Source organism: Triturus cristatus, chromosome 2_2, assembly GCF_964204655.1.
Source record: "Triturus cristatus chromosome 2_2, aTriCri1.1, whole genome shotgun sequence".
In the NCBI taxonomy this organism is placed as follows: domain Eukaryota; kingdom Metazoa; phylum Chordata; class Amphibia; order Caudata; family Salamandridae; genus Triturus; species Triturus cristatus.
The window spans coordinates 229,173,840-229,186,234 of record NC_140582.1 but is presented as its reverse complement, the minus strand read 5'-3'; positions in this window follow the sequence as shown (position 1 = coordinate 229,186,234).

Here is a 12,395-nt window from a genome sequence, read left to right as displayed (position 1 = left end):
TTGATGTCACGGTCGCAGGGGGAATGGTAGTGCCTTTAAAATGACCCATGTAGGAGACTGTTGTGTGGCTCGAGGACCCGAGGTTCTACGACAATTGCAGGATTCGTGTGTTCAGCGAACAGCTAATCGTTGATCAGGATATTGTGACTGGCCCAGTAAGTTAAATATATATCTGCGATTCCTATACCCCATCATATGGTCCCAGCACGCATTTGCAATATGCAATTTGCAGTTGACTCCCCCTACCATAGGAATTTTACTATCACTGCTGGCAAGGTTTTGAAAAATGTAGAGGGTAGAGCATCGGGGTAGTTTTGTGGGATGTATCGCAGTTGGGGAAGGGAGACAATTTTAAATAGGGCCCCTCTGCCTGCTACATTCATATTCAGGCTTTCCCATGTATTCATGTTTATCTTCTAACAGGCAATTAGGGGTGCAACATTAATTTCCCATTCTCTCCGTCTGGTGTGGGTTACACGCATGCCAAGATATTTTAAATGCTGGTATGCCCATTGAAGAGTAGTGGTCATACGTGTAGTGTCCTGTTGACAAGTTAGGGCAATGTATGTGGATTTGGGTCATTTTACTGGAAGGCCTGATGCATCTGCATATATTCACAACATTTGCATCAGGTGGGGTAGAGAAGTCTTGGGATTGCTTACATAGACTTGGACGTCATCCTTGTACAGTGAAATCCAAATCCTATTTTCTTCTCCCCCAGGCCACCAGAAACCGTGCAGCTGAGCATCTGACATGATCCATTCAGGAAGCAGCTCTATGACCAGGTCAAACAGAAAGGGCAAGAGGGGGCATCCCTATCTCGTTCCACAGTCAATGAAAAGCGTGGGGGATAATTCTTCATGTACCTCAACCCTCGCCCACGGTTTCAATCAGGTTTCTTGTATAGCACAACTACTCACCCGTTAGGGTCTCAAGGCGCTGTAGGAGGGAGGGGTCTGCTGTTCAGTCGAAGAGCCAAGTCTTGAGGTCCTCCCTGAATTGAGGCAGTGACAGTGATTACCTGAGAGCTAGAGGCAGGGAGTCACAGGTCTTCACAGTGAGGTAGGAGAAGAATCTTCCCCCAGCTGAGGTCTTGTGAATCCGTGGGATGGTGGCCAGGGCCAGTTGGACAGAGCGGAGATGTCTGGTGGGTGTGTTGAAGGAGAGGCGGTGGTTGAGATATGCAGGTCTGGTATTGTGAAGGGCATTGTAGGCATGTGTGAGGAGCTGGAAGGTGATTATTTTGTTGATTGGGAGCCACTTCAGGTCTTTCAGGTGACCAGTGATGTAGCTGCGGTGGGGGATGTTCAGGTTCGGTTTGGATTAAAGTATTGCTATATAGGGTCTAAAGCAAGGGCCAAAGTTCATACGTTTTACCACTCAGAACATAAAGTCCCATAGGACTGAGTTGAAAGCTTTCTCAAGTCTATGGACACCAAGGCTCCATGATCCTGTGTTTCGGCAGACAAGGCCACTGCCCTGTGAAATCCTCTTAAGCAGTATCAGGTGCCACATTCCAGCATAAGCCCATTTTGATCTGGCTGCACTACGTTCTGATTACCTTTAGTAATCGCTTCACCAGGATTTTTGTGAGAAGCTTCAATTCCAGGTTGCTGAGGGAGATAGGTCTGCTTAACGTGCAATAGTTAGGTAGTTTCCTAGATAATGCCTCCAAGCAAGTCATATGGTAGTTCTCCAGAAGCAAAAGTCTCACTGTACACTCCCATCAGCAGTGGTGTCAGATATGATGCGTATTTCTTGAACAATTCAAGAGGGCACCCACTGGGGCTGTGGTTTTTTCCTGCGGGAGTGATTGAACAGCTATTCTAAGTTAATCTTCAGTCACTGCCTATCTCTGTTTGAGAGTTAAAGTATTATGAGATCATTTACGATTGAGAGGTCCCATTCGGCTGGAGTCAAAAGTTGCTCTGCGTAAAGGCGAGCAAAGTACAATGCAAATTCTCAGGCTATCAGGATGGTGTCTTCTAGTGTTTTGTCTATCAACTAAATTGTAATAGGAACGAGGTGGCATTCTAACACCCTGTTCTCGAGCCAATACAGTAATTTACACATCTTGTCCCCCATCTTATATATCCTATATTATGTTACCACCCAAGAAAGGGATGCAGAGTCCATCAGTTTCTGTCGGAGTGACAACCACATCATTTCTATCATGTCATATGTGGTCATCTCTGGGCACAGCCCCTGCCCCCTCAATGCAGTGTATCACTTCTTCAAGCTTTGTAATGATATGATATTTCCGTTGTTTTGCCTCTGTTTGGTAGGATATTGCCTGTCCTTTTAATCTGCCTTCAGTACTTCCCAGATTACCAACTGGAAGTTCACTAAGACCTTGTTGAATTACCAATAATGAGTGATCTCTGCCTAAGGAAGTTGGCGAAGGAGGCATCCTGCTACTACCAGGCATTCAGACACCACAGTCCAGGCTACCAAATCGTAGGCGATTTTATTGCTATCATTAATGGATCGTGGTCCGTTAGTGTGCGTGGTAGGATTTGTGTCTGCACTACCGTAGTGGGTTCACGAAGGGCAGGAAAAAGTAATCAATCCTGAAGGAAGAGCGGTGCAAGAGGGAATACAAAGTGTATTCTTTGGTTCCGGGTGAAATAGGTGCCATACGTCTGTAAGAGCTATGGAGCTGGGCGAAGCTCTAAGATAGAGGATTTCCAGCCAGTCCCAGACTGCTTGGGGTGTTTCAAAGAAATGCATTTTCCCTTTGTGCATAACTTTCAGTTTAACCAGGAATATTAGCATGTATGTCGGCTACATCACCTTTAGCTTTTGTTTGACAGCTAAGTAGGATCTCTTCCACTGCTGGACTTGTCTAGTGTAGTCTGTATAGATGCTGATTCTTATGGAGAGTAGATGCAGGGTGGCGTGTATTCGAACTTGTCACAGACAGGAGTCCCTGTCTGCATAGTATACAAATCAAGAGATCATTGGCCTCGGGGTTCCCCAGGGGCAGCCTCACCACCAGCAATGGTGGGCCCTCTCAACAACAAAGCAGGATAACAGGGATTCCACAGAAATCCATGATTTCAGTCATGTAGGTAGAAAGGCCTCCGGATGCAACCCCTCCACTCACTCCAGGATGCTGACAAAGTGTAGATTGTTCTTTCACAATCTGCCCTCTGCATTTCGTATCCTGTATTACAAGTGGGTCACTCTTTACTGTAAGTTGGTCATAGCTGCGGACCAGGTTGTTACTTTGTCCATTGCAGTAGATATCTGTTTTTCAGCTTCTATGACTCTGTCTGCGATATTTCACACGTCTTGGAGGAACAGCCCGACCTCCACTCTAACCCCCCCAATCTGTCTCTTCATATTAGTGCGCAGATCACATATGGCTTGGAAGATTTGTTCGGGGGTAACTTTTCTTTCTGCCTTATTCCCTGAAATGGTCGCCTTCTCTGGTGTCTTAGCAGTGGTGATGGCATATTTGTCAAATTTGGTCTGTTGCACGGAGGATGCATGTAGTTTCCCCATCGTTTGGGCAGGTAAGTGAGGCCAGAAAGATTAAGCATGGATCAGGAGTAAATGGTTTCCACCTTTCTTTCCCCCCAGTTGCACTGCTATTTGTTCCCCACGTGCCTCCAGGATGGAAGTGGGGCTGCATGGTGAGAGCTGTCACACATCGAATGTGGGTGTTTTGAAAGCAGCGGTCCTGAATATGTAGCAGGCCACATAAGGTCTCACAGGGCATCACCGGATACTGCCAAGTTGGGGAGTTTGTTGTTTACCTATTTTTCGTGCCTTCTCTTTTGTGGGGTGCAGCTCCTCAGGTCTCCATAGAGGCCCTCAATCTTCCTGAGGTCAGTTGCCAAATCGTTTTCATCTGACCTGCCTATGCTGCAAGCGGGAGCCTCACATTGCTCCCCTTCAGGGACCAGAGTGCTGTCTGCCCCTTCGCAGCCCCTTGGCGCACACAGCCAAATTGGGTGATCTCCTGAAGCCAATTATCTGCTCAGCCTAGGCCCCGGAGCCGTCACATCTAATCCCAGGATCTTCCCCTGTGGCTTACCTCCATTATGGGCATCGGTGTCCTGCTGGGTCTAAGCAGTACTGCTCAGCTTTCTTGCCTAGCTGGGGTCCTCAGCTGCTTGGGGGCCAGTATACTGCACGTCTCCCTCACAACCATTAGCTCACGCAGACAGGCTTGTCTGCTGCAAGCATTGTCTCCTTCCCGCTGCAGCTAACAGCCCGGTATACTTGCTGGCACCATTTTTCTGGCACATTACTGTCCTCGCGGGCAGCTTCCTGCTGCGGTAGAGGCGCTGGGTTGACCATGAATTACAGGATTTCAGTGGCTCAGCAGAACGGTTTCAGAATGTGATTGCCACTGTGATCAGCTAGCCATGCCCCCTAATGTATGAAGGCTTTTGATCATCTTAGATTTTGATTAAATTTGAAATCATGGGGCTCATTTACAACAAAATCAAGCAAGTGGTGCCACAAGCCAGCTTGCTGCTCTGTGCTGCACTGTGCCATAAGGAAAGTGCAGGGTAGCATGGTATTTACGGCACAACGATACACCCCTGTCCCTTTCTTTGCGCTGGCGCCATTTAGGAAGCCTTTTGCCAATATAGACACCCTAGCGCCATGGGGCAAGGGTGCCTGCACTGAATTCTGTTTGTTTTTACGTAGAAGAGGCACCTTCCTTCACAAAAACAATCGTTGTGCCTGCCCTGGGAATGCTCAAGGCACACTTCCCCGATGAAGTGTGAGGCAATGCAGCAACTTGCACTGTCTCACACCATATCTACAAGGCCATGAAAAGCCATGCAGGGTGGCTTTCCGTTGCCTCGTAGATATGGGCCTGCACTGTGTGCCTCCAGAGTGTCACTAAAATGATTCTCCGGCGGCAGAAATGTGCCGCAAGGGGCTTGTAAATAAGCCCCTATGCTCTTTGGCTTTCAGGATCTCACATTCAGAATCTCACATTCATTGTTAACAGTGTCTGAAATCTATGCTATCAACTTTTTACCATACTTGAAGTGAAGTAGCATTTAGGTTTACAACAACTTTCCACCGTTCCACTAATAATAATGTTGAGTTACTGATATAGCTGCAAAATAGAGATATTTTTGTCCTGATCATCATTCAAAGAAGTTGATAGGTGGATGACAGCAATATCTTTTAAACAGTTCTTTAATAATTCCTACCATAATAGGTGTGGGGCAGGTTTTGGATCAATAGTTAAAAAACAAAATGTTGTTCCTGTTTTTTTACATATTTAAAATTGCTTGTTTTTTCTCATATAAGTGAAAGTCAGTCCTTTCACGTTCATGGGCTTTTCTATTTGACCTTGATTGCCTTGCCAATTTCATTTGACTGATTCTACAATTCTGCAAGGGTTCGTAGACTGATTTCCAATGTGATATCTTCACACTGCCTTCAAAAAACAGTTGATGTATCAATGTCAGTTGCATGTTTTGTTTATTCAATGCACACCAAGAACTGTCAAATGAACTTAGTATTGTTTATTTGTTCCTAATCTATTTTTTTGTTTTTCACATGTAATTTTAGTAGAAGTGTATTACACTATTTGTAGTCTATTGCATTTAGTTTGAATACTTTTTCCTTTTTTTATATTAAATGCTAGATAATAGCTGACATGACCTCATCATACCTTCTATAGTTTCTGGATGTTGGAGCTTGTAAATCGATATTGCTTTATAAGTTATGTTTCTTTCACCTTAGAATTCTTGGAATTAATTTGAGCATACGTAGTTTATATATTGTCAAGTAAGAATCTCTTAGATTTCTCATTCCATGACTAGTTCATCAGCAATCCCAAATGTGAGAAAGTAAAAACATGAAGTTTCCTTCCTCTGTGATGTAACTTCCCATAATTTAGATAGTTCTTTCTTGGTGGTTTGTTACATCCTTCCTCCCTTTCCCTCGCTTCCTCTCTTTCACTTGTTCCCTGTCTCATGCTTAGAACATGGAACCATGTACCTGCGTTGTACAACTTTGGTTCCATGTTCCAGAGCTACTCTACTGCAGTTACTGCTGCTGCCTTTCTTTATCCAGATGTACTGTGCCGCTCTACAAATAAATTTAAATCAAACCTATCTTCCTGCAGCATCTCGTCTATACAAGTGGCGACGAGTGGGAGAAGACTTCACCTGCTACATCCTCCTTGCGGCACAGGTGCAGCGAAGTCTTCTGATTTTTTTTTCATATTCCTGCCTCATCCAGCTGGTCTGAGCACCTCCGTTTCCTTCCTTTGACATCCCCGGATTTGTTCCTGAAATTCCGGTGGCCCTGACAGCTCTGGTGCCTCTTCAGTGGATATTGGCCCATTTTTCTGTTTCTTCGCCATTTCTAGGCGGGGCGGACGACCATCTATCGCCAGGCTTTCTGTGACGTAATTTTTGTCTCTGAACGCTGCCTTCCTGGAAACTTAGCAACGGCTGCCTAGAGACTGTTGTCTTCAACAACGCTCCGCGCCTAGCAATGTACCACTGCCTGCGCTTTCTTTCGACCTCATGCTTCTCCTTTCTGTCATCCTTTTCCTGACGTATGTCACACTGTGCGTTGTTACACCAGTGGCCATCTTGGATTGGCTCCTTTTGATTCTTTGCAGTGCCTTATCTGAAAACACCAATAACATGACTGGGTTTTGGCTAAAGGCAGTAAAGCTAAGCCAAGCATATGATAAATAACAACAAAATTGCTAATACTGCAACTATTCTCAAGACTCAAATTCAATTATGAGTAGGCATCTTGAAACCAACAAAATGAACCTTAGACCGTATATTTTGTCGAATAAATCAATGAATTCTTTAATTTAATTTCCATTTTTTGCACCTTCCAATTGCTAAATTGATCTGAAACCTCAAAAAACTCTTAGTGGATCGTACTGTAACAACTTTCAGACCAACACATTCATTTGTTCACTCCATGCATTCGATTCATACATCTCAATCATTTATTCACATTCACGCATTCTGAAACATACATAAGCTGAATTCTCCAATAATGTATTCAAAAGAATCATAAAAAACCTTTTGTAAAAGCCACAGAAATAATGCTAAACAATGTCAATCCTATGTTTAACAGTTTTTGATGTATTTAGATTCTTGTGGCCAAATGGCAAGGTCTACGCGTTTCGAGTCCCCTTTAGTCATAGCGCTCTCATCAGGACCTGTAGACTAGAAACAGAAAAGACTAGTTCAGTATATCTAGGCGCCCAATACGTCTTAATGCAAATAGGAACCTTACGGACATAATTCGTTACCTCTCTCAGATGGTAAATAGATCAGCCAATCTAGTAATCAGGAGAAGTCTGCAATTTAACGGAAACAAAAGCGATTAGAGCAAAGATAAAGTCAAGTGACTACTATGTGTCCGATTTTTTCTCACATTCATTCTTCTATATTTCGTGATTACTTACACGGTGTGTTTATTTCTTGCGTCTTTTATATTCGACACCTAAAAAGGAGTGAGCGAAACTTTTACTGACCCTTCTAATGAGGTGTTTGGACCAAATGGCACATTTTCGGATAACAAGGACTTACTTCAACGGCATTAATTGAGAACTGTGCTGGAAGGCGATTTTAAGATTGGCCAATCGAGTCGCTTTCAGTGCTGTAAAAAATCAATATGGGCAAACCTTAGGAATTGTTTAAGTGACGATGAACCTATACGTTTGAAATAAAGCGATTAACGGATTACCTTAAAAATTCTGATGGCGGGGGTGAGTCGGATGTATAGGCTGGCTGGCTAGTCCTTAAAACTGTTTGCGTTCTTTGTGGTGCGCTGAAAAGAGATTATAGTAGTCGCATTTTAGGTGATTCAATCTCGTCATATCATGTGTCTTGTTGGAATCAAAACTCGGTGTCATGGACATACCTTAAATCATCCGTTTTTGATTGTATTCGAGTCCGCTCCCTCCGTCTGCCGGTTCTAGACATTTGAATTCTGTTCACGTGACTTAGTGATGACGGAACTCATTATGTTTGTGGAAGTGTATGCTGGAGAGCCATGGAAGAAAGACTGCTTTATTACTGCGTCTTTTTTTGTTATTTTACATCTGAAGTAATGAGACAGTTGGATGATACAGAATGCTACAGAGAAATTAACAAGGACTCAACGTTCGAACTAAAAAACTTACTTTTTCCAATATTGGAAAAGGGATTCCAACAAGGTTTCCTTACCAAAAAAGAACATGAGTTCTTACAAAATAAAAATCCAAGGACACCTCTATTTTATGTTGTTCCAAAGATACATAAAAATCAAACAGCACCACCAGGAAGACCTATTATTTCAGGTTGTGAATCCCTAATAGAACCAATTTCTAAATTTGTAGACTATTTTCTCAAACCTTTCATTCATGAAGTTCCATCCCTCTTGCGAGACACCACTGATTTTATTAACAAATTGGTTTCAATAAGTTTCGAACAAAATTCACATTACTTGGTCACATTAGATGTGGTTTCTTTATACACACAGATACCCCAGGATGACGGCCTGGCAGTGATTTGCCCATATTTGGAAAGTAGACTAAGACCTACCAAAGTGCCCACAGAGTTCATTATGGAACTGGCTAGCTTTGCTCTAAAGAAAAACTTCTTTAATTTCAATGGGGTTTTCTACTATCAAGTCAAAGGAGTAGCGGTGGGTTGTCCCTTTGCACCAGAACTAGCGGTACTCTTTATGGCCCAATTTGAAGAAAAATTCATCTACAACAACAATCCTTATTACCAATTCATTGGTAAATGGACTCGTTATATAGATGACGTGTTTATGACTTGGACGAGTTCAGAAGACAATCTAAAAAATTTCCACTGTTGGCTGAATGACCGTACTGAAGATATAAAATTCAGTCTCAACTACTCAAAAGTAAAGATTCCATTCCTCGATGTTGAGGTCTATCCGACTGAAGATGGATTGGTCACCACTCTATTCAAAAAGCCAACCGATCGCAATAAAGCACTACATTTCACAAGCAACCATCCTAGGAATCTAAAAGAGAATCTACCCTACGGGCAGTTTCTGCGTATAAGACGCAATTGTTCCTTCAAAGATGAATATATGATACATGCATCTAATTTACTTGAAAATTTGAAAAAAAGAGGATACCCCAAAAAACTGCTTAAAAGGTCGATGAAAAGAGCATGGTGGACTCCGAGAGAAGCTGTTCTTGAAAAAAATGAAAAACCACCACTTGATAGGATTGTCTGCGTCTCAACATTTTGTCCCAACTCAAATATGTTAAAAAAAGTCATTAATCAAAATTGGCATTTGATCAAAAACTTAGACCAATCATTAAAACATAATCCACTTTTTGCCTTTAAAAAAGATCGAAACAAAGCCAATCAAATTGTTCGGGCAGCAATGCCAAAAACAAAACAGAACACTTTACGAGACTATGTTGGACTTCCACCACTACGTGGCCATCATAAATGTGGCACCTGTGTCTGCTGTATGCCCACGGAAGAAGGGTTCCTTTTCAAACATAATTCCATCTATTGGAAACATGATTCTTTTACGAATTGTAAAAGTAAATTCGTCATTTATGTTATGTTATGTTATGGTTTTGGTAGAGCGCTAACAGCTGCCCCAGCGAAGAGGCGTCCCGGCGCTAAAGAGCCACAGAACCAACCTGAGAGTGAAAGGAGTGGGGGTAGGAGTGGCTTAAAGAGAGGGGAGCAGGTGAGTCTTAATGGCCTTTCGGAAGGTGGACAGGCTTTCCATGGAGCGGATATTCAACGGCAGGGCATTCCAAAGCTTGGCTCCCAGAACCCTGAAGGAGTGGCCACCAATGCGGCACAGCCTTGTGCGGGGTATACTCAGTAGGTGCTGGTTTGAGGAGCGCAAATCGCGCTGAGGGACATAAGGAGTAAGAAGGGGTCGTAACAGTTTAGGGCTTCAGAGTTTAAGGATTTTGAAGGTCATAATGAGGGTTTTGAACTGGATTCTGGAGTCGATGGGTAGCCAGTGCAGTTTACGGATAGTGGCTCTGGCCGAACATCTGCGGGGAGGCCAACCAAGGCTCTTGCCGCAGAGTTCTGTACGCGTTGCAGTCGTGCTATCTCTCCTTTGTTGGCGCCGAGGAGAAGAACATTGGCGTAGTCCAAGCGGGATAGGATAGTGGCTTGGATAATAAGTTGACGGGTCTTAGCGTCAAAAAATCCAAGTATGTGGCTGAGACTTCTTAACAAGCCAACACAAGTGGCAGCCACTCTTTTGGTGTGGGTCTGGTAAGTAAGAGAGGAGTCCAACCAGACTCCTGGATTTTTGACCAAAGTTTTAGGAGGTGGAATGGCGCCTAGTGACGAGTGCCACCAGTGCTCGTTCCAGTGGCTGATGTTTTTACCAAGGAGCAGCACCTCCGTCTTCCCCACATTAAGCTGCAGGCAGTTGTCCGTCATCCATTGGGCTACTGCTGCAAGGCCGTCCCTGAATTTTAAGGCCGAGGTGGAAGGGCCTTCCGTGAGAGTGATGGCCAGCTGTGTGTCGTCAGCATACGTCAGCATATTTATGGGATACGATGCCCGTGCAATTTGTTGTACATAGGGAAAACGAATCAAGAGATTCGAATAAGAGTGTCTCAACATAAATCACGGATTAATAAAAATGTTCAAACAGCGCCATTGGTCAATCATTGGAAAACCAATAACCATTCAATCAAAGATCTGAAATGGACAGTTATCTCGAAAGTCGAACAAGATGAGAGAGGAGGAGACCTTGAATTAAAATTGTCAAGAAGAGAAGCGATGTTGATACTGAAGTTCAACACAGCTACTAATGGTTTAAATGAACTTTGAGAACTCTTTAAATTAAGCTAATAATTGGCTTTCCACCTTCCATCAATCAAGGTCAGTCAAATAAGGGGTCGCTCAATCCATTGTCTCCTACGGGTCTCTATAAAGCTCTGCTTGAGTCAATAAGTCCATTGAAATGTGAACTACATCACGATCTATTCCCCTGCACACGTTGAACACAGGACTGAGTAAACCATCATTTATATTAACAAATACTTCTTAAAGATCATGGCCCTCCTCCTAGTGCTATCGGATTAAACAAATCCATTTAACCCATCAAATTGCAATATCATGTTCAAGTCCTCAGCTTACGTACAATAAAGGACTGTGCAAAATATCACATTTCCTAAGGACTTCGGCCCGTTTACTGAACATATTAGATCGAACTTTTGAAATTTAAATGTATTTTTAATAACAATTCCATTTCCCACTTTTAAAATAACGAAAAAAGACGCAATAATAAAGCAGTCTTTCTTCCATGGCTCTCCAGCATACACTTCCGCAAACATAATGAGTTCCATCATCACTGAGGGCCTCATGTAGGTAAATATAATTTACCGATTCTTAAATACCGAACTTTACAGAATCGGTATTTATGAATCGGAAAGTTATATGTAGGTAATAATTCGGTAATAATTACCGATTCGGTAACATTCGGTATTAAAGAATCGGAATTTTACGAATCGGTAAATACCGAGGTGGTATTTACTGAATCGGTAAATACCGAGGTGGTATTTTCCGAATCGGTAAAAACCGAGGTGGTATTTACCGAATCGGTAAATACCGATTCGGTATTTACCGAATCGGAAAAACGAAAACACATGACTGGATGAAACAGCCAATCCTGTGCAACCACACCCCACCCAACCAGGAAGTGGCCACACCCAGGCAGGTGCACACAATCAACAGACCCTGGAGAGGCTGGGAGTGTAGAGGAGAGGCAGGGAGCCAGTGCCTGATTGTGCAGCTCAAAACCACTATGTCCAGCCAGAGGACACAGAGAGATGGAGGGGAAAGGAGGAGGAAGCAGAAATTCAGCCCCAGGGAACTCCAGGTGCTAGTGGAGGAGGTGGTGAAGCAGCACCAGAAGCTGTTTGGGAGGCAGTCCCTACAAGTGCCAGAGTCAGAGAAGCGCAATATATGGCTGGGAATCCAGGCGCAGGTCAATGCGGTTGGAGTGACCCCCAGGGACATTGAGGTACTGAAAAAGCGCTGGTACGACCTGAGGATCGTCACAAAGAGGAAGATGGGGGAAATACAGAAGGAGGCCAGCCGGACAGGAGGTGGAATTAACAGGGCACCTGCCCTCACCGAACTGGAGGAGCTGGTGGAGGCCACAATAGAGCACGAGAGCGTCGTGGGCCTTGGGGATGCCGACAGCTCTGCCAGAGCCGCCACCCAACAAGGTAAGACGAATGCACAGCAATGTAGCCCCCCCTACCCCTATCCGACATCCCTCATTGTGAAATGAGTATCCCACTCCAGTCCATGTGTTAGTGCAGACAGGCAATGCATTATGGGAGATGTAGTCAGGGAAACCCCAACCATGAACTGAATAGCACAGAACAACAATGCATGGTACACACATTAGCCAAAAGGATG